The 21,897-nt window shown below is 53.5% G+C and overlaps 1 protein-coding gene and 1 long non-coding RNA gene across 2 annotated transcripts in view; one reads left to right on the forward strand and one right to left on the reverse strand.

The window, feature by feature from the left end:
- The window catches only part of ACAN (aggrecan), a 61,964-nt gene extending 41,450 nt beyond the window's left edge, over positions 1-20,514 (reverse strand). The window contains exon 1 of the mRNA XM_081114748.1: positions 20,410-20,514. The gene's annotated coding sequence lies outside the window, so the exon portion shown is untranslated. The remainder of the gene's footprint in view (positions 1-20,409) is intronic.
- The window catches only part of LOC308535748, a 1,003,266-nt gene continuing 1,001,872 nt past the window's right edge, over positions 20,504-21,897 (forward strand). The window contains exon 1 of the long non-coding RNA XR_013997295.1: positions 20,504-20,762. This is a non-coding gene — a long non-coding RNA (uncharacterized lncRNA). The remainder of the gene's footprint in view (positions 20,763-21,897) is intronic.

Genomic DNA, 21,897 nt, shown 5'->3' on the forward strand with positions numbered 1-21,897 from the left:
AGGTCCTGCCTCTGGGTTCTGACTGCTTCTACCACCGATTGTTTTGTTTTTTTTTAATATATATTTTCATTGATTTCAGAGAGGAAGGGAGAGGGAGAGAGAGATAGACACATCCATGATGAGAGCGAATCATCGATCGGCTGCCTCCTGCACGCCCCCTACTGGAGATTGAGCCCATAACCTGGGCATGTGCCCTTGACCAGAATCGAACCTGGGACCCTTCAGTGTGCAGACTGATGCTCTATCCACTGAGCCAAACTGGCGGTTCTCAACCTTCTGGCCCTTTAAATACAGTTCCTCATGTTGTGAACCGGCCATAAAATTATTTTCGTGGCTACTCCATAACTGTCATGTCGCTACTGTGATGAATCGTCATGTAAACATCTGATATGCAGGATGGTCTCAGGCGACCCCTGTGAAAGGGTCGTTCGACCGCCAAAGGGGTCGCGACCCACAGGTTGAGAACCGCTGTGCCAGGGCCTCTACGGCCTATTGTTTAACATAAGCTAGCTTCACCAGGTGGACGTGACCTCCTCACAGCTGAAAGTTAAGCCTTAAGTTGAAGAAAAAACAACAACAAACCCTTCTGTGTTCATTTACATTGAACAAGAACTTGCCAGGAACAACGAAAAATGGTATTAGACATCTATGCATTGATGAGTGGGTGGATCTTGGAATTGGCCGACCAGTAAGATTTGCCAGTCACCAGTGGCTCTGTGTCCGTGACTTCAGTTTTGGGGGCAGGGATTGGAAAGGACCAGCGTCACCCATTCCCCCAGCGTCAGCCCTCAGCACCATCACTTCTTCGCAGGCCACGCAACCATCCTACATCTGTGCATGAGAGCCGTGGCCTACGCACCCGAGATGGGGTTTGAAATCCAGCACAGGGAAGGGCACACAGAATCCCACCAAGGGCACAGCAGGCCAGAGTGGCGCCAACTGCACCTGCTAATTTCCCACGTGTTCTCAGCAGACGTGGGGGGATGGTGTGGAAAGGGGGAGCCAGGCAGCGGATTCCAATCCTCTCTCTGTCCTAACTCACGGGGATACGCATGGAAGCCTTCAGTTTTCCCATCTGTAAACTGGAACCACAATGCAAGCTTCGCCCCCCAAGAAAAGAGTGAAGGTCAGGTCTGTGGATGCCAATCCTTTTTTTTCTATCTCCTCCCCCTTTCTCTTCTCTCTCCCTTCCTCCTCTGATCACCCCCCTCTCTCTGTGTCTGTTTTCATATAATTGATTTCCTTACTCCTATTTTATTAATTGCTCCTAGATCTAATTTTTAAAAATACGTTTTTATTGATTTTTTTTTAGAGAGAGAGCGGAAGGAAGAGGGAGAAAGAGAGAGAAACATCAATGAAAGATAAAAAGGGATTAGGTGCCTCCTGCATGCCCCCTACTGAGGATTGAGCCCGAAACCAGGGCATGTGCCCTGACAGGGATTCGAACTGGTGACCTCTTGGTTCATGGGTCGACACTCAACCACTGAGCCACACCAGCCAGGCTAATTGCTCCTAGATCTAATTTATTTATTTAAAAAAATTATTTACTCATTTATTTACTAGTTCTTTATCATTGAAAGTATTACATATGTCTCCTTTTCCCCCCATTGACCTCTCCCAGCCGGCTCCAGCACCCCAGCACAGGCCTCACCCCACAATTGTCCCAATCCATGGGTTATGTATATGCATGCATACAAGTCCTTTGGTTGATCTCTTACCCACCCCCCCTCCTGCCTTCCCTCTGAGGTTTGACCGTCTGTTCGACACTTCTGTCTCCTAGATCTAATTTAAATGCTTCCCCCATGGACGGTCATTTGCTCTACAAGAATAGCAAACAACCAGCACCCTCACCTTGGTTAACCTAGGGCTCACTTTGGCATCTGCCCCCCAAGTCTGTGTGTACATAGCCCGTGGGTTCAAACAAAATTGAGGCCTGGAAGGTAAGATCCTAATGATACCCCCTGACCTCTCCAGGGGACACAAGACTTGTCCCTCTCAGAGTATCTCAGTTGTCACTGAGTGGGGACAGCCACCCCCTCTCTACCCTTTGGCAATAATAAGCATCTATCTTACCACCAGAATCAACTTAATACAGTGGTTTCATGGACCAGGAGTGGGCAGGATGGGCAGAGCAGGGAGCAGTGAGTAACTCCAGAGTCAGCGTCCAGGGGCAACACAGACGCAGAGCCACGCTGGCCCCTGAGGAAGGATGCAGGTCCAAGGGGCTGGGAGTGAGGTGAGTCCAGGAGCTGGGAAGACAGGCTGACCATGGGTAGCGCTTCCTCAGGGTGTGGTGGCTGCAGCCATCCCTGGCCGGAAGCATCTGCCTGGATGCAGGTGAACACTTGTTAGAATTCAGCTCAAGACCAGCTGGCGTGGCTCAGTGGTTGAGCGCCGACCTATGAACCTGGAGGTCACAGGTTCGATTCCCAGTCAGGGCATATGCCCCGGTTGCGGGATTGATTCCCAGTGTAGGGCGTGCAGGAGGCAGCCGATCCATGATTCTCTCTCATCATTGATGTTTCTAGCTCTCTCTCCCTCTCCCTTCCTGTCTGAAATAAATAAACTCAATAAAAATATTTTTTTAAAAAAGAATTCAGCCCTATCTGGTTTGGCTCAGTGGATAGAGTGTCGGCCTGTGGACTGAAGGGTCCCAGGTTAGATTCCGGTCAAGGGCATGTGCCTTGGTTGCGGGCACAACTCCAGTAGGGGGTGTGCAGGAGGCAGCTGATGGATGTTTCTGTCTCATTGATGTTTGTAACTCTTTATCCCTCTCCCTTCCTCTCTGTAAAAAATCAATAAAAATATCTTAAAAAAAAAAGAAAAGAATTCAGCTCGATATCACCAGCCTTTCGCCACGAATCCCACCTCTCCCTTCCCTCCATGGCAAATTCCCAGTAAAGCCAGTTTAGAGTGGAGAGATACGGCCTGGCCGGTGTGGCTCAGTGGTTGAGCGTTGACTTATGAACCAGGAGGTCACGGTTCGATTCCCGGTCGGGGCACATGCCAGTGTGGGGCATGCAGGAGGCAGCCGATCCATGATTCTCTCTCATCATGGATGTTTCTAGTTCTCTCTCCCTCTCCCTTCCTCTCTGAAATCAAGAAAAATATATTAAAATAAAAATAAGTGGAGGGATACGTGGCACGATGAATGGCTCCTGAGTCACTCACCGGGGACGTTAGCTTTGCCCTGTTCTCTTCGTGGAAAAAACCCTGGTACTGGGACCGGCCCCTTCCTGTTCCTAGCCATCCGTTCCAGCCCGGGCACTTGGAGATTTTCTCGCATTAATTTCAGACGTTGTGTAAATATTGGACCTGGGTATTTGGAAACGGGTGTCTTTCAGCCCAAACTTTCCATCAGGCGCAAGCACCTTTCCTGGGGCGGGGATCTTGGGCCAAGAGCCGAGTTCTCCTACTCGGCGCGGACCGCGGGCCTAGCCGGGCAGAGAGCTTCTTCCTGCAGGGATTTGGGAAGGGGCTGGGGGCCCAGCGGGACTCCTCGGTGGCCTCCCTGGGTGGGAATTGAGCCCAGGCTTCAAAAATGACCTTTGGCGCCCTGGCTGGTTTGGCTCAGTAGATAGAGCATCGGCCTGCGGACTGGAGGGTCCCGGGTTCGATTCCAGTCAAGGGCATGTACCTTGGTTGCGGGCACATCCCCAGTAGGGGGTGTGCAGGAGGCAGCTGATTGATGTTTCTCTCTCATTGATGTTTCTAACTCTCTATGCCTCTCCCTTCCTCTCTGTAAAAAAAAAATCAATAAAAAAAAAAAGACCTTTGGTGCCCTAGCTGGTTTGGCTCAGTGGATAGAGCGCCGGCCCGCAGACTGAAGGGTCCCGGGTTCGATTCCGGCCAAGGGCATGTACCTCAGTCTGGGGAGGGGGGCTGGTTGGGGAGGAGGCAACCAATCTATGTGTTTTTCTCACATCAATGTTTCTCTCTCTCTGCCCCTCCCTTCCACTCTCTCTAAAATAAATCTAAAAACAAAACAAAACAGCCTTTGGCAAAGGTTTCTGGGAGTCAAGAGTCCTGGTGGAAACCACCGTTTGCCAGGAAGGGCCATCGGGTGCTGAGGGTCACAGCTGAATTCCTGGGCAAAGTGGACGAGCCAGGTGCCTGGGATGCAACTGAGAACCAACAAGGGGTGACTGGCCCAATCTCTTACACTTTTGGGGCAGATGGTCAGGTTCTTGGAGTTTAGTCTAGGCCAGGGGTGGGGAACCTATTTTCTGCCAAGGGCCATTTGGCTATTTATAACATCATTTGTGGGTCAAACAATATTATCAACTTAAAAATTAGCCTGCTATATTTGGCCAAACATTTCATTAACTCACTCCTAATGCCTTTCCAGGACCAGACCAAACGATTTCGAGGGCCTTACACGGCCCACGGGCCAGATGTTCCCCACCCCTGGTCTAGGGCCAGTCAAAAGTAACAAAAAAAATGGGTTATTTGGAGTTAAGCCTATTTCTTTTTAATATATTTTTATTGATTTTAGAGAAGAAAGGAGAGGGAGAGAGAGAGAGAGAAACATTAATGAGGAGAGAGAATCATCGATCGGGTGCCTCCTGCATGCCCCCTACTGGAGATCGAGCCTCCTGGTTCATAGGTCAACACTCAGCCACCGAACCACGCCCACCAGGCAATACTGGGCAGTTTTAGAGGAAGTAGTGTGATAGGTGCTCATGGATAAGGGAGGCCAGGGATGAACAGGCCAATGCACACAAATGGTGCAGTCTCCCTGCGGAGGCCGACAGATGCTACGGGCAGTGGGTGCTCCTGCTGTGCTGAGGGGGGTGCACACGTTCGGGATGGGGCACCAGGGGGGCTTCCTGGAGGTGGCGTCAGCCGGCAGCGACAGTGGAGATGCAGTTTCCTCCTGACACACACCTCGCGTCATTCCCTGAAGCCGGGAGAGTTTCCCCATCGCCTCGAAAACAAAGCCAGACTCCTTCGCCTAATCGTGGGGGCCCCTCAGAATCTGGCCCAGATCCGTGTCTGACTTTATTGGATCCTACACCGGTTGGATCTGCTCCTGTCTCCCTGCCTCTGTTCATACAACCCCTTCTTTCTAGGATGCCCAGCGTGTCCCTGTCTGCCGAGGCTCAGATCAAATGCCACCCCCTCTTCGAAGCTCTCCCAGGGGCCCCCAGGAGGAGCGATCCTACATCCTCTCGGCTTCGGGAATCCTGTCATGGACAGAGGCCCTCCCTCTTGTGTTGGAGGATTTAGTCACCCATCTCAGCGCCTGTCCCACACCGTGAGCTCCAGGGTGGATCACACGGGCCCACCCTTGGATCCTTCCCCACACTGGCTGCAGCGTTTCCCACGTGGGGGGAGTTGGATAGAGGAAAGGAGGGAGGGAGGAAAGCCATGAAGTGCTGGGAGCTTCTCCCGATGACAGGCAGTCACTCCCTCCCCACAAAGGCCAGAAGGGAGCGCCCACCAGGGGGAGGCCGCGTCCCTGCAGGGTGGCCACGGGGTGAAGAGGTCGTACCGTCCACTAAGCCGGCACTGAGCCGTCCCGGGCAGGACAAGCTGACCTGAGAGAGCAGGGAGGGGGCCATGTCACCTCCAAGCCCCACCTCTGGCTCAGTCATCTGTGGGACTCACAGAGCTCAGCAAAGCTGCTCCGCTCACCGCTGCAGTTCATTACAGTAAAGGGCCGCAGCTCAAAATCTGCAAAGGAAAGAGGCGCGCAGGGCAGGTCCGAGGGATCCCGGGCCGGGAGCCCCCCGGTTCTACTTTCCCAGGGGAGCCCTGAGGACAGCGCTTACTGCTGTGACAGCGCACACAGACTGCCCATCGGGGAAGCTCGCCTGAGCCTTGCAGGCCAGGGTTTTCACGGGGGAGGGGTGGGGGTGGGGGGGAGGGGTGCTCACACAGACGTGGCTGACAGCCACGCCTCCAGAGGTCAGGTTCCTACCACATGACCCAAGACCCACACCTCACATGACACTGTTACACAGACCACCCAGCGTGGCCCAGGGCCCCCCAGGTATTAAATAAGGGCTTAGAAGTGACGTCTGGAAGCCGGACCCAGCTCCCATCGGCTCTCAAAGAGGAGCCTGACCCACAAGCTGCTGAGTGGATGTTCTCTGTGACGTCTTTCCCAGATCTGGGATCAGGACATGCCAACGAGGGTCAAAAGCATGAGGTTTGAGCCCGGCCAGTGTGGCTCAGCGGTTGAGCATCCACCTATGAACCAGGAGGTCACGGTTCAATTCCCGGTTAGGGCACATACCTGGGTTGCAGGCCCGATCCCCAGTAGGGGGTGTGCAGGAGGCAACCAATCAATGATGATTCTCTCTCACCATTGATGTTTCTATCTCTTTCTCCCTCTCCCTTCCTCTCTGAAATCAATAAAAATATATTTTTAAAAAAAGAATCAACCAATGAATGCATACATGAGTGGAACAACAAATCAATGTTTCTCTCTCTCTATCTCTCTCAAATCAATCAATAAAAAAATAGTGGTAGCCCTAACCAGTTTGGCTCAGTGGATAGAGTGTCAGCCTACGGACTGAAAGGTCCCAGGTTCGATTCCAGTCAAGGGCATGTACCTTGGTTGCGGGCACATCCCCAGTAGGGGGCGTGCAGGAGGCAGCTGGTCGATGTTTCTCTCTCATCGATGTTTGTAACTCACTATCCCTCTCCCTTCCTCTCTGTAAAAAACCATTAAAATATAAAAAAAATAGTGGTAAAATAGACATAACAATATTTACCATCTTATTCCATCCCTGGTTAGCATAAACAGTGACGTAGGGGAGAGAAGATATCATTTATTTAATTTGTGTCCCTGACAGAACTTGCTGTATATCTCACAGATGAGGCGTGGGGCTGAGACACAGAGTAGTAAGTCCACAAAGGGGGTTATGAGTTCAACTGTGTCCCTCACAAAAGATGCGCTGAAGCCCTAGCCCCCAGCACCCGTGCCTGGGACCTTAGTGGGAAAAAGGGCTTTCGCAGACGTAATCAAGTGAAGATGAGGCCATGAGGAGGGGCCCTTAGCTCAGTCTGACTGGCGTCCCTGGGAGAGGGGAAGACAGCCCCGTGAATACATGGACGCCCGGGGAGAACGCGGGGTGAGGATGGAGGCAGAGGTCAGAGTGAGGGGGCGGCAGCCAGGGGCGCCAAGACTGACAGCCACTCCCAGACGCCAGAAGAGACCGAGCTCGATAGAACCCGAGGGGTAGAACTCGAGGTTCCCAAAGGGGTAGACCCTAAGAATAGACATTTACTCCTCAAAGCAGCTGCTCTTCCATGATGACCCAGTGAAGCACCAGGGGCTATGAAGGGAAGCTGGGCTTGCTGTCCTGGACTATGTGGGGCATCTCTATGTGACCATTCGATCTCGTTGCAGAAATTATTTTTGTATTTATTTATTTACTGACCCAGGGCGCCCCATTTTTAAAAAAATATAATTTTTATTGATTTCAGAGAGGAAGGGAAAGGGAGAGAGAGAGAAAGAGATAGAAACATCCATGATGAGAGAGAATCATGGATCGGCTGCCTCCTGCACGCCCCCCACTGGGGGTCGAGCCCGCAACCTGGGCATGTGCCCTGACTGGGAACCGTACCGTGACCTCCTGGTTCATAGGTTGACATCCAACCACTGCACCACACTGGCTGGGCAAACGTGCCCCAAATTTGAAGATGAATCCCATTCAATCAAATTCCCAGGGAAAAAGAAAATCAAATCTCAAGATTAAATCTATTTGCAAAGTAAAGTCCAAAGATGTGTCAATCCAAAGGATGCAACATCTGAAATGAAATGAGCTTTGGAAGCCCTGGCCGGGGGCCTTAGCTGGTGAGAGAGGTGCCACGCCAAGGTTGTGGGTTCCATTCCCAGGCTGGGCACACACAAGAATCAAGCAATGAATGCATAAATAAGTGGGACAACAAAATTGATGTTTCTCTCTCTTTCTCTCTCTTCTTCTTCTCTTCCTCTCTCTCTCTCTCAAAATCAATAATAATAATAAAAAAGAGAGAGTGACAAGCTACAAAGAAAATGCAACAAAATGCTGCTGGGCCATGGGCGTTGGGGCGTTTATCTTCTTTAAAATTGGGTGGTCAAGAAAGGCCTTCCCCAGGAGGTGACATTTGAACTTTTTAAAAAATATATTTTGTTTGATTTTAGAGAGAGGAAGGAAGAGGGAAAGAGAGACGGGAACATCCATGACGAGAGAGAATCATTGATCAGCTGCCTCCCAGGAGGCGACATCTGGACCTGAAGGACCAGAGCGAGCCAGCCATGCGGAGTCCTGTGGGAAGAGCATCCTGGCCGGGGAGGCCCTGAGGTGGTGGGAATGCAGTGGAAAGCCAGTGGCTGAGGGTGGTGGGGGAGGGGAGGGTGGACTGTGGGTGCCGAGGGCAGGGGAGACGAGCTCCTGAGGGCTATGGGCCAACGAAGGGGACAAAGGAGATGGGGCTTTATTCTAAGAGTCCAGGACTTCATCTCTGCAGTCCCAGAGGGCTGAGAAGGGAGATGCAAATGACCTTCATTGACTGCGGTATGGCATAGGACTGGTCATTCTACACAGTTCGTACTTGCGGTGAGAAAGGACAGTGGGACTTAGTTACCATTTCCCAGCCACCGAACTAATGCCAGAACCTCACTTGTTATATACAAGTCTTACTGACCCCTGTGGGGAACCCCCACCCCCCCACCCCCCACCTCACCCCGCCTGGCACCCCTGAGGCCCCTTTATGTTACAGGAATCAACCAATGAGTGCATAAATGAGTGGAACAACAAATCAATGTTTCTCTTTCCTCTCTCTCTCAAATCAATCAATAAAAAAATTGTGGTAAAATAGACATAACAAAATTTATCATCTTTTTAAAAATATATATTTTTAATTGATTTTAGAGAGGAAGGAAGAGGGAGAGAAGAATCATTGATCTGCTGCCTCCTGCACATCCCACCTTGGAGAGGCAGCCCACAACCCAGGGCATGTGCCTGACTAGGAATGGAACCGTGACCTCCTCGTTCATAGGCCAACGCTCAACCACTGAGCCACGCCGGCTGGGCAAAATGTACCCTCTTAATCCATGACAGATGAAGTGATCGGAGAGAAGAGTAGGTGGGAAGATCTAGGTGGGCCAAGGGGGCTGGGACTCTAAGCCAGGGCTAGGACCCTCCCTGGCTAACGAAGCGGCTTCTACCCCAACCCTGGCTCTACCTAGCTCTCCTCCCCCTCAGGGGTGGGTGTGAAGACGATCTAAGCCAGCGGTTCTCAACCTGTGGGTCGCGACCCCTTTGGCGGCCGAACGACCCTTTCACAGGGGTCGCCTAAGACCATCCTGCATATCAGATATTTACATGACGATTCATCACAGTAGCAACATGATGAAGTAGCCACGAAAATAATTTTATGGTTGGGTCACAACATGAGGAACTGTATTTAAAGGGCCAGAAGGTTGAGAACCACTGATCTAAGCGATCAGGTTCCCCACGGCATGGGGACCTGTTCTGCTAAAACACTAATGCAGCAAGTGACAGCAGAAGCCCCTGCAGGGTGGGCTCAGGAAGCGATGGAGTCCCCGAGTGAGGCTGCCTTAGGGAGAATGGATGGCCCGAGGGGAGGGATGAAGGAAGCTCCAGGCTGACTGTGTGCGCCTCAGGTGGGGGTGATGCCCCTGGATGTCGTAGAGAGGAGGGGGCACAGAGACAAGCATAGACAGGGCACACAGCTCCGAGGGCAGCCCTTGCCCCATAGTGTGCTATTCATAGGGACTTCCAGGGACCAGCGTAAAAAGAGAACATGGGGTCAGGCCCCAGGCCTTCTGCAGGGTGTGGAGGGTTGTGTGGTGGTGGTGGTGGTGGGGTGCAGCCAGGCTTGGAGAGAGAACTTGTCCAGAGGCAGGACTCAGGTGAGTCCCCACCCCCATAAACCACACTGAGTGCTCCACCTCTCCCCACTAAAAAACCATCCAGGAGCCCAGCCGGTGTGGCTCAGTGGTTGAGCATCAGCCTATGAACCAGGAGGTCACGGTTCGATCCCCAGTCAGGGCACATGCCCAGGTTGTGGGCTTGATTCCCCAGTAGGGGGTGTGCAGGAGGCAGCCAATCAATGATTCTCTCTTATCATTGACTACAGGCCCGGTGCACAAAATTCATTCACGGGTAGGGTCCCTAGGCCTGGCTGGCGATTAGGGCCGATTGGGGCCTTCCGGCTGCCTGCCTGGGCCTTCCTTTGATCTGTGTTGCCCACTGGTGGTCAGAGCGTGTCATAGCGAGCGACTGAACTCTCGGTCTCCCGGTCAAACTCCCACAAGGACACTTTGCATATTAGCCTTTTATATATATAGATTACATATATTGATGTTTCTATCACCCCCTCTCCCTTTCTCTCTGAAATCAATAAAATATAATTTTAAAAAAACTTGAAAAAAGCAATCCAGGAAACAATGGAACACATGGGGTCAGGCCCCAGGCCCTCTGCATCCAGCAGGCCAACCTGGAAAGGGAAGGTGGCAGGTCGGAGGTGGGAAAGGTGCGTCTGGGCCCAGCCTTGCACTGGGAGGGAGAGGGCTTGCTGGGGCAGTGACTGTGCTTGCGATGTGGGGTTTTAAGCCCTACCTGGTGGGGTCCCTCTTCCCCTGAAGGGCTCACGGGCCCTGGAGCAGAGCCTCCTTCCTGCTGCAGGATCAGGCCTGGCTGATTGCCTTGATCGGCACCTCTATAGGCTCAGGGAGGCCCTCACTCTACTTTAGGGAAGGAGAGTCCCTTGGTCAAGTTCAGTGTGAGACGCAGGATGGATATGTAGCTATCCATCAGCAAACTGAGACGCCCTGTGGGAAAGGGACCTGTTTTATTCCGTTTAACCCTTGGGGATGAGACCCTTTTGTCATGTCCTGCCTATGGATCCCGTCTTTTCGAGGAATGTTCGTTGGCACCCACATTGGGGAACCCTGGCCTGACTTCATCTGCCTCTTGGGACAAGTGCACTTGAATCCAGGGTCAAGGACAAGTCTATGAAGGAAGCAGGAGCCCGGTCTCAGGCCGGAGAGAGGAGATAGGGCAGCTCGACCCCCTCACTCGCTGAAAAGGACACACGGGCGGCGGCGGCTGGAGTTCTGCTTGCAGAGAAAAGCGGCGAGTGACCCCCAGAGGCAGGGCTGGAGGGAGGGGCTTAGCACCAATCGCACCCAGAGGAACAGCTTTGGGCTTTCAGCGAGGGGTTCAGAAACTGAACTGCATCTGAAACACCTGGGGTGCTTCAAATGCCGAGTCCCACCCCTGCCCCCAATCGAGCACCCTGGGGGGCACATTTGGGCGCAGGCACCCCTGTTTTTCAAAAGCTCCTCACATGCTTCTGGTTCTAGGGACTGAAGGGAACCTGTTTAGACGGCCTCTAGGCCCCCTTTTCAGTCTTGGAAAGCTAACCAACATCCACTGTATCCCCGAGTCACCCTAAAATCCAGGTGCTCCCCTGAGCCGCCCGGATAGGAGGTCAAAGTGACGGGATTGGATGGTGGAGGAAGGGAGCACCTGGTTGGGGAAGGAAGTGATGGTGGGAGGTCAGACCAAGGTCCAGGGTTGGCTGGTTAAAAGGCCCAGAGTGGAGGCTGGGACAAGGAAGCCCTAGTTTTCTGAGGGAGATGGACGCTTGGACGTTTTTCTTATAAAGGGATTTCTTATCCAAATCATCCCTGAAACCAGCAAGGAACTGGAAGGAACAGAGCAGGAAGGTGGCTCAGAGGGGGACAGGGGGTGGCCCCAGGAAAAAAATCTGCCCACAGTTGTTCTGATGGGATGGCACCGTGATCTGGTGTGTCCTTTTTAAAAAAATATTTTTATTGATTTCAGAGAGGAAGGGAGAGGGAGAGAGAGAAACCTCAATGATGAGAATCATTAATTGACTGCCTCCTGCACACCCCTACTGGGGATCGAGCTCACAACCTGGGCATGTGCCCTGACCAAGAATTGAACCCTGACCTCCTGGTTCATAGATCAATGCTCAACCACTGAGCCACACTGGCCAGGCCTGGTGCCTCCTTTTACTGCTCTGAATGCTTCAATGCTTCATGATTCTAAGGAAATTAGAATCAATTTCCCAAATCCACCCCTCTGGCTAGTGGCTTTCAGTTAGGCCTTAATTTATTGTGACTTCAACTCCATGTGATGGAGCAATGGGCCCATTTTACAGATGGGAAAATGGAGGTACTTGAGGATGTGCCTCCATTGAGACAAGTCTCTGGGTTCCTGATCCTGATTTGGTCCTCTTTTCAGCAGCTTGGCCTTCCTTGGTTCTGATCTCCTACCTGCACCTCTTACTCCCCAGGGATCCCACCTTGGGGCTGTCATAACTTAATTGCTGTGTCTGCAGTGACCTGTAGAGGGTGCTGTAACCTGGCCTGGGCATACAGTGGGAACTAGAGGTTCTGGCTTCTGGTTTGCTTGTGCTGGAGGAGGGGCAAAGTGGAGAACTGCCCACCTGGGTATTGTTGGAACTCTCCTTGTCAAGAATAGAAAGGAATGTATGGTGTGATGGTCCATTCGTGTGTCCATTCATTTGGTCATTCACTCATTCATGACAGATGAAGCTACCAGAGAAACCATTCATTCATTCATTCATTCATTCATTGTGTATGCCACATACTGGATAAGGTATAGGGCACACAAGATACAAAAGGTCCCTGCTTAATCTTCATGGATGCCCCCACAAGGCACCTTCCCAGACAATAATTTCCTACTGGATCTAGACCTGTGAGGGCTCACCTTAGCACAGCGGTTCTCAACCTGTGGGTCGCGACCCCTTTGGGGGTCGAACGACCCTTTCACAGGGGTCGCCTAAGACCATCGGAAAACACATCTATAATTACATATTGTTCTTGTGATGAATCACTATGCTTTCATTATGTTCCATTTGTAACGATGAAATTAGGGGTCACCACAACATGAGGAACTGTATGAAAGAGTTGCAGCATTAGGAAGGTTGAGAACCACTGCCTTAGCACCTCCCTCTTCCTGCTCAGGAACCCAAGGCTCAGAGAAGTGAGGCAATTTCCCCCAAGTCACACAGCCGTCCGTGCCCAGTTCATGCGGCTCCAAGCCCGGTGCTCCTCCCAGGGCACGCACGTTGAGCAAACCCTTCCCCCTCTTCTCACCCCTTGCTGGGAGCTGTGTGTAGGAGGAGATGCTGACCTGCACCCGCCCAAACAGATGGCATTACTATGGCAACCATGCCCCAAACAGCAACCTTCTCTGGCCTCGTCATCGCATGTGATCACACCTGCTGATGCTGTAATTTTCCACCGCGAGACCTTGAACAGCTTCAAAAATAATAATACCTGCTCTTTTATGGTAGCCTTTGCTTTGTCTTGAACCCTCTCAATCATCCCACGAGCCCCATTTTGTAGATGAGGAGACTGAGGTTCAGAGAGGTTAAGGGACTTGCCCAAGAGCTCACAGCTGGGATCTCAGCCTATATCTGGGCTGCCAGAGTTCAAGTTCTTTCTACTTGACCACTGTCATGTCAGCTTTTTTCTTTTTTTAAAAAAAATATTTTTATTGATTTTAGAGAGGAAGGGAGAGGGAGAAAGAGAGAGAGAGAAACATCAATGATGAGAGAGAATCATGGATCGGCTGCCTTCTGCACGCCCCCTACGGGGGATCCCAGCCCATAACCCCGGCATGTGCCCTTGACCGGAATCACACCCGGGACCCTTCAGTCCGCAGGCTGACGCTCTATCCACTGAACCAACCCAGCCAGGGCAGCTTTTTTCTTTCTTTTCGGGTGGTCCACTCTTTGCTGCGTGGCCTGGCCCAATAACTAAATGAAGGTTTGAAGCAGGATTTCTCAACTTGGCACTATTGATATTTGGGGCCAAATGATTCTCTAGAGTTGGGGGAGGGGAAGGTGCTGTCCCATGCATTAAAAATATTGAGCAGCAGCAACAACAACAATAAATAAATAAAATAAATAAAAAATAAAAATATTTAGCAGCATCCCTGGTTTCTGCCCACAAGATGCCAGTAGTATCGCCCCTCACCCTTGGTGACAATAAAAATATCTCTGCACGTGGCCAAATGTTCCTTGAGTGGGGGGAATAGTTCCCCAGTTGAGAATCAGTGCTTTATAGAAATGAGGGGTCAGGGTGAGGTTGATTACAGCCTGTCCCATGAGAGTGGGAACAGCTAAAGGACAGGAAGAGTGAATTGCTGTATTCACTGCTGTGTTATCCACACCTAGTACAGTGCCTGGCATGTAGCAAGTGTCGCTGACAGTTGAATGAATGAATGAATGAATGAATGGTTTCCATGGACATGGTATGTTTCAGGATGAGGGCCTGAAGGCCTTGGTTCTCATTCAGATCCTCACCGACCTGCTCTGGGTGGCATGAATCATGCATCTTCTTCTCTCTGGGCCTTGATCCCCTTCGAGCTCTCATAAATGAGAGTCATCACAGCTCCTGACGGCCCTGGACATCTGCAGTCTGGGAATGGCCATGTTGTACCCCAGAGGACCAGAGTTTAGGGGCTGAGAAGGGGCTGCCTCCCAGGCCAGACATGGCAGACCTGCCCAGCCCCAAGTTTCTCCTTGCTCTTGCTCTTCAAGGCAAGTCACTTGGCCCTAGCAGGTTTGGCTCAGTGGATAGCGCATCAGCCTGGGGACTGAAGGGTCCCGGGTTCGATTCCGGTCAAAGGCACACGCCCGGGTTGCGGGCTCAATCCCCAGCCAGTAGGGGGCGTGCAGGAGGCAGCCGATCAATGGTTCTCTCTCATCATTGATGTTTCTATCTCTCTCTTCCTCTCTGACATCAATAGAAAAAAAAAAAAAAAAGGCAATGACCGGGAGACAGGCACTCCCCAGAAAAGCAGCCCTATGCAGGCGAGGTGGCTTCTTTTTTGGGTGTGTGTGTCTTAAAAACATGTAACCTCAAAGGTAACCAAATATCCAAATCGCGATGCCCAGCACCGCACACCCCAAATTCACCTATTCATGAGCCTCACAAAAAGCTTCTTTGGGATACACTGTAAGGCCTTTGAGAGGGAGAAAAGTCACCTCTCACAGGCCCAGGCTAGCCCGCAGGGCCCGCCCTCCCAGCACACACACACACACACACACACACACACACACACACACACTCTCTCAGCTGCTTACAAGGAGGCTCTGAGTTTTTAAAAGTAAACTCCACCGTTTCCGTTCTTGCCCTGGATTCAACTTTTGAAGAAAGGAAGCGTTTTACCGTTCCCTACACATTCCCCCCCCTCGCTGGCCCTCCCCTTGCTCCACCTCTCCAAAAGCCCCTTCTCTACAATCTCCACCCAGCTTTGACCATGCCCAGGGGTCCAGACCCCCTCGCAGGGATGGGGGTGTCCTGTGGGGTCCAGGTCTGGGGGATGGAGAGCAACCACCCCCAGGGGAGATGCCATTGAGCTAGCACTCAGTGAAACTCCCAGCAGCGCCCAGAGCATGGCCAAGGATAGCCCGTGAGCCTGTCCCCTCCACTTGCAAGCAGGCCTGTCCTCCACGCCTCCTCCCTTCCTCCCCGCTTTTGTGTCCTCTCCCTCCAGCTCCCCTTTCACTCCCACCTGCAGCTTCCACCCCTCACTGCCTTCCCTCCCAGTCCCAGTGTTGGGACTGTGCCTGCCACCTGGACCCCGGAGACAGGAATTTCTCAGAGACAAACATCATCGGCGTCAATGTCTTTCAAACTTTCTTGACCACAGTGAGAAATACATTATACAAATATCAAGTCCGCATATATTTGTGTAGAGTATATACATATCCTATATAATAAAACCCTAATATGCAAATTGACCAAACGGCTGAACGACCGGTCGCTTTGACACGCACTGACCACCAGGGGGAGCGCTGATCAGCCAGAAGCCGGGTGCCCCTCCTGCCTCTGCTGCAGGCGGGCGGTAAGTCCTGGACTGCAAGAGCCCCAGACTGTGAGAGGGATGTCTGACTGCCGGCGGACAGACATCCCCCAAGGGGTCCCGGACTGCAAGAGAGCACAGGCTGGGCTGAGGGACAACCCCCCTCCCCCCTCCCAGTGCACGAATGTCGTGCACCGGGCTTCTAGTATATTATAAACGCACATATATTCACATAGGACTGTAAAATATATAACAAAAATAAGAGTTTCCAGCCCTAGCCAGTTTGGCTCAGTGGACAGAATGTTAGCCTGCAGACCAAAGGGTCCCAGGTTTGATACCGGTCAAGGGCACGTACCTCGGTTGCAGGCTCCTCCCCAATTGGGGACCTGGTCAGGGCTCATGCAGGAGGCAACCAATTGATGTGTTTCCCTCACATCGATGTTTCCCTCTGTCTTTCCTTCTCTCTTTCCCTCTCTCTGAAGGATCAATGGAAAAATATCCTCGTGAGGATTAACAAACAAACAGAAAAGAGTTTCCAGAAACAATATTTATCCTTATATGGGTAGTACTATGAGATTATGCTCTCCTGTGTCGTAAAACCCCACTAAATTGGTTTCACAACCTACAATGGGACAAATCTGGTGTTAGAAGTTACTGGGGGAGCCCTAACCGGTTTGGCTCAGTGGATAGAGCATCGGCCTGCGGACTGAATGGTCCCAGGTTCGATTCCGGTCAAGGGCATGTACCTTGGTTGCGGGCACATGCCCAATGAGGGTTGTGCAGGAGGCAGCTGATCGATGTTTCTCTCTCATTGATGTTTCTAACTCTCTATCCCTTTCCCTTCCTCTTTGTAAAAAATCAATATATTTTTTTTAAAAAAGAAGTTACTGGGGGAGCAGAGATGGTCTAAAACACACACCCCAATCAGGGGCCTGAGGGCTTCCCCTGGCTCAGCTGTGGGCAACAAGAAGGGCCCTGGAAGGGACCAGGTCCTAGCAGGCATCATTAAAAAAAAATCCACACCAGCGGTTAGGACACACAGTCTTTTACTGGGAGAATATTCAAAATTGGCACTATCCTGAATTTATGGTTTGTAACCGTTAGGAGAGGAACTGTTAGAAGACAGGAATTAAGATTTGTGGTTCCTGCTGAGTGCTGGACAAGGCACCCACATTATGTCTTTCAATCGTCGGTTTTCCTCCCCCCCCTTTTTTAAAAAAATTTTTTTTATTGATTTCAGAGAGGAAGGGAGAGGGAGGGAGAGATAGAAACATCAATGATGAGAGAGAATCATTGACCAGCTGCCTCCTGCACGCCCCCTACTGGGGATGGAGCCCGCAACCCAGGCCTATGCCCTTGACCAGAATCAAACCCGCGACCGTTCAGTCCACAGGCCGACCCTCCATCCACTGAGCCAAGCCGGCCAGGGCTCCTCCCCTTTTTAGAGAAGGGGAAACTGAGTCAGATGTAGCTAGGTAACATCATCAAAGCCATGTAGCAGGTAAGTGGCCCAGATGGGATTCTAACCCGAAGCTGACCTGCCTGGCAGGCTGCTCATTCTTGGGGCTCTTCTCCCCCAATCCAGGGAGGTGAGTTCTCTCTTGGAGCCCCCTCTCTGACTGGGCAGTGGGACTGGCTGTTCTGGGGATGTGAGGACAGAGATCACCCCATTTTAGCATGCAGGGGTGTGGGCTGCCTGGGACGGTGTGTGTGTGTGTGTGCGAGAGAGAGAGAGAGAGAGAGAGAGAGAGAGAGAGAGAGAGAGAGAGAGACAGACATAGTGAGCAGGGGCAAAATAGGGGGTCAGGTGTGGCTCAGACCAGATAGCTCGGATCTCACCACTCAAGCACACAGATTGCTGCCAAATGATTAATAATATTTCCATCATCTCCCTGATTCTTAAATCCTCACCTGAGGATACTTTTTCATTAATTTTTAGAGAGTGGGAGAGGGAAAGACAGAGAGAAATAACAACTTGAGAGAAACACATCGATTAGTTGCCTCCTTGCACGCGCCCCAACCCAGGGCCCTGGGCCAGGGAGGAGCCTGTAACTGAGGTACGTGCCCTTGACCGGAATGGAACCCGGGACCCTTTGGGTCAGCAGGCTGTCGCTCTATCGGCTGAGCCAAACCGGCTTGGGCAGCCGTGGGCAAACTACGGCCTGCGGGCCGGATCCGCCCATTTGAAATGAATAAAACTAAAAAAAAAAAAGACCGTACCCTTTTATGTAATGATGTTTACTTTGAATTTATATTAGTTCACACAAACACTCCATCCATGCTTTTGTTCCGGCCCTGCAGTCCAGTTTAAGAACCCATTGTGGCCCTCGAGTCAAAAAGTTTGCCCACCCCTGGGCTAGGGCCATCCCCCAATTCTTTACTTCTGTATTGACCAGAGGGCTTTTAAATACTAAAGAATCCCAATGTAAGTATGACTTTCATTGAAAATTCTAGGAAAAGAAAATCTTTTAAATAATCACAAATATCAAACAATTATTGAGCACTATGCTATGTGCTTTGCGTGGGGTCATGTCACAGCTACTGTGGGCCAGTACCGTGCAAGGCCTGGCTCCTAGGTGGCGCTCAGTAGATACGGGAGAATGAATGAACCTACCAGTGTCCCTCTAGAACAGCGGTTCTCAACCTGTGGGTCGCGACGGGGGTCGAACGACCCTTTCACAGGGGTCGCCTAAGACCATCGGAAAACACATAGATAATTACATACTGTTTCTGTGATGAATCACTATGCTTTCATTATGTTCAATTTGTAACGACGAAATTGGGGGTCACCATAACATGAGGAACTGTATTAAAGGGTCGCGGCATGAGGAAGGTTGAGAACAACTGCTCGAGAAACTGCCCATAAACCCATCTCATTTAAACACAACTCCATGCAACTGGAGGAATCCCAACAGTTCTCTGAGAGATATTTTTTTCCTTTTGATCATCCCTTCATCCGACACTTTTTAAACTTGAGAGATCTTTTGATCCGTAATTTTTTTCTTTCAGGTTAGAAACATTGTCTCCCATCTCACTCCACTACTCCCGTTCCAGCAAGCATTTGAGCTTCCTCCCTCATTGCCCTTCCATTCCAGGGCAGTCTCTTCCCCGGCTCAGTGATTCACAGGCCAACACGCCTATCGGGGCCTTCACGGGGCTTCCTAAACCCCTCACCCAGGGGCACAGGCAGCCCGATGGTTCCTTCTCCTTGGCAACCTGGAGTCAAGGATTCGAGCCCAGACTGCTGCACTCTTAAATCAGGACTGCCCCTAAGCCACGGGGCGACTGTCACCGAGTCATCGCACATTTCTGGGTTCACTTTCCCTCATCAGGACACGAGATGGGTGCGTTTCCAAGGTCCCGGATCCCTCACACTGTGGGACACCCACCCCCTGCAGCGTCCAGGACCAGAAACCCCACCCTCACCCAATTCAGCTTTGCACCTCCCTTCTTTCCCCGCTGCCAGCCACCCCAACAGGACTGGAATTTACCCATCCACCCAAATTCGGGGACCTGGGAGGAAACGCTAGAAGGATCCCATCAGAATCCCGCTCAAGACGGCGAGGAGGAGAACGAGGGAAAAGTTTGGGTTGCATCCTACGTCCCAACAGGAGACAAGCCCACCGCCACAGTTTGCTGTGGCCTAGAATGGGGGTGGCGTTGACATTGACCGCCACCCACCCGGCGCCAAGGTTAGCCCAGGGTCCCTGCTCCGCCATCACTGGCTTCATCTGCGGAGGAACCCAGAGATGGAAACACTGCCTTGGGCCCTGTGTTCTCATCTCCCCTCCTCTTCCTGCCGAAATGCACCTTCTTGGGGGCAGCTTTGGCTGCTCACAGGTTCGGCCAATTCCTCCCCGCTTTCCAGGTGCCCTGTGGCTCCCGGACTAGGCAAAGTGGCCAAGGAAGTGGGGCCGAAGGGTTCTAGCCGCCTCTCTTAGGCACCTGCTGTATACCTGACCCTCCACCCCGACCCCCTCGTGCATCCCCCAGCCACGTGCCGGGGAGCCCTCTCCCCACCTACGGCGCACGCGCAGGGTCAGGGGCGAAGCCACGTGCCAGGGAGCCCCCTCCCCACTGAGGGTGCGCACGCAGGGTCGGGGCAAAGCCACGTGCCAGGGAGACCCCCTTCCCACTGACGGCGCACGCGCAGGGCCGGGGGGCGAAGCCACGTGCCAGGGAGCCCCCTCCCCATTGAGGGTGCGCACGCAGGGTCGGGGCAAAGCCACGCACCGCCCGCAAGTAACCGCGAGAGTTGACCCCGCGCTTCCCAGTCCGCGAAGCCGGCTCCGCCAGCGATGGCTCCTCTCAGACCCGGGACTAAACACCCGGGACTTGGCGCCCAAGGTCCGTGTTCACGCTCCCTGAACTCTGGGGGCCCGGGGACCAGCGCCCCTCCTTGCGCGCCCCTCCGCCCCACTCGCGCCGAGTCTGCACCCGCCGGAAAGTTTGCTCGACGCCGCAGCGGTGAGGTGGCGGCCCCGCGCCTCCCGTCCCTGCGGGGAGACTGAGGCAGCGCCGCCGCGAGCGCGGAGCGGCGTCCCGGGCGAGCCCCTCTCCGAGGGCCGGAGCCCGTTACCTTGAAGAGTTGCGCTTCCTTCTGCGAGAACTTGGGTCCCGTACACCTGGCGCCGCAGCGGGGCTCCTGGGCCCGGAGGCCCGGGCTCGGGCTCGCGGGGCGGCGCGGCGGGGAGACGCTCTGCGCGGGCGCCGCGCTCCGGCTCCTGCCCGCGTCCTGCCCGCAGGTCCCTCAGGCGGCGGCGGCGCGGCGGCGGCTGGCGGCGGAGTCCCGGTCGGCCGAGGGAAGAAGGGACACGGAAAGGTGCCCGGAGTCCCGTGGCCCCGCGTCAGAAGCGGCCGGCGAGGTGCGGAGAGAGACTGGAGCGGCGCGCGCGTCCTCCGCTCTGCGAGCCCGTCAGGAGCGGCGGGGAGGTAGGTAGGTGGGCGGGCGGGCGGGCATGGCGCGCCGCGACACATATACCCGGGGCGGGAGGGCGGGGAGGGGGCGCGCGCCCGGGGAAACCCCACCCCCGGGGACCCGGCGGGGGAGGGGCGGGCGGAGGCGTCTGGCGCGCGCTGGACCCCGGCTCCGGGCGGGCGGGCGGGCGGGCGCGTCGCTGGGGAAGCCGCCGGGCGCGCAGGGCGCGGGAGGAGCGCTCCCGCCGCGGCGCCGAGCCGCAGCTCCCGGCCCGCAGGAGGCAGGCGGCGCGGGAAGGGCCGAGGGCCGGTGTCTGCAATGCGGTCGGGCAGCTCCGCAGTCGGAGGGGCCCGGGAGGGCTGCACCCGCACCGCTGCTCCGGCGGCCGGCCGGGATTCCCGGGCGTCCCGCGCGCGGTCTGCCGGCTGCAGCCGGGCAGACACGGGCGGCCCCTACTCGGGGGCCCCGGTTTGCAGGGACCCCGCTGAAAGTTTGGGAGATGGGAGGGGGGGGCGCCTGGCAGGGGAGAGCGGCGAGAGGAGGAGGTTAGGCGGCCGCGGGAGGTGTCCCGGGGTGGGAACCTCAGGGCTTCATGCAGCCCCCGGGAGAGACCAAGGACACCTCCAAGGAAGCAGGGATTCTCCAGTACAAGGGGAGCTCCGGAGACCACCCTCCTCATTTTGTTTCCGGGCAAAAGAAGAAAAGAACCAACAGCTTTTGAGCGCCTTCTGTGAGCTGGTGGCTTCATGTACATGAATACCTCACTTACTTTCCCCAAAGAGCTCGATGAGGTCAATATATTATAACTAGAGGCCCGATGCATGAAATTCGTGCAAGGGTAAGCCTTCCTCCCCCCATGCTGCTGGCACCGGCTTCCCTATGGCTGCCTGCAAGCACCTGAGATAGGCTTCCCTCGCAGCCCCGGCTTCGTCCGGAAGGTCATCTGGAAGGACGTCCGGTCTAGTTAGCATATTATGCTTTTATTGTTATAGATTGTTATAGATGCCCCCTCTTCCACAATGTGGGAACTGAAGCTCAGGGAGTGATGGTGTTACTTGCTCAAGGGTGGGGGGTGCGGGTTTCAAACCCAAGGTCATGCTCTCTGTGCTCCGCAGGCTGCTGGCTCAGCCGCAGCACTTTTGGGGGGAC

The sequence above is a fragment of the Myotis nattereri genome (assembly GCF_964212035.1).
Source record: "Myotis nattereri genome assembly, chromosome: 21".
Lineage (NCBI taxonomy): Eukaryota > Metazoa > Chordata > Mammalia > Chiroptera > Vespertilionidae > Myotis > Myotis nattereri.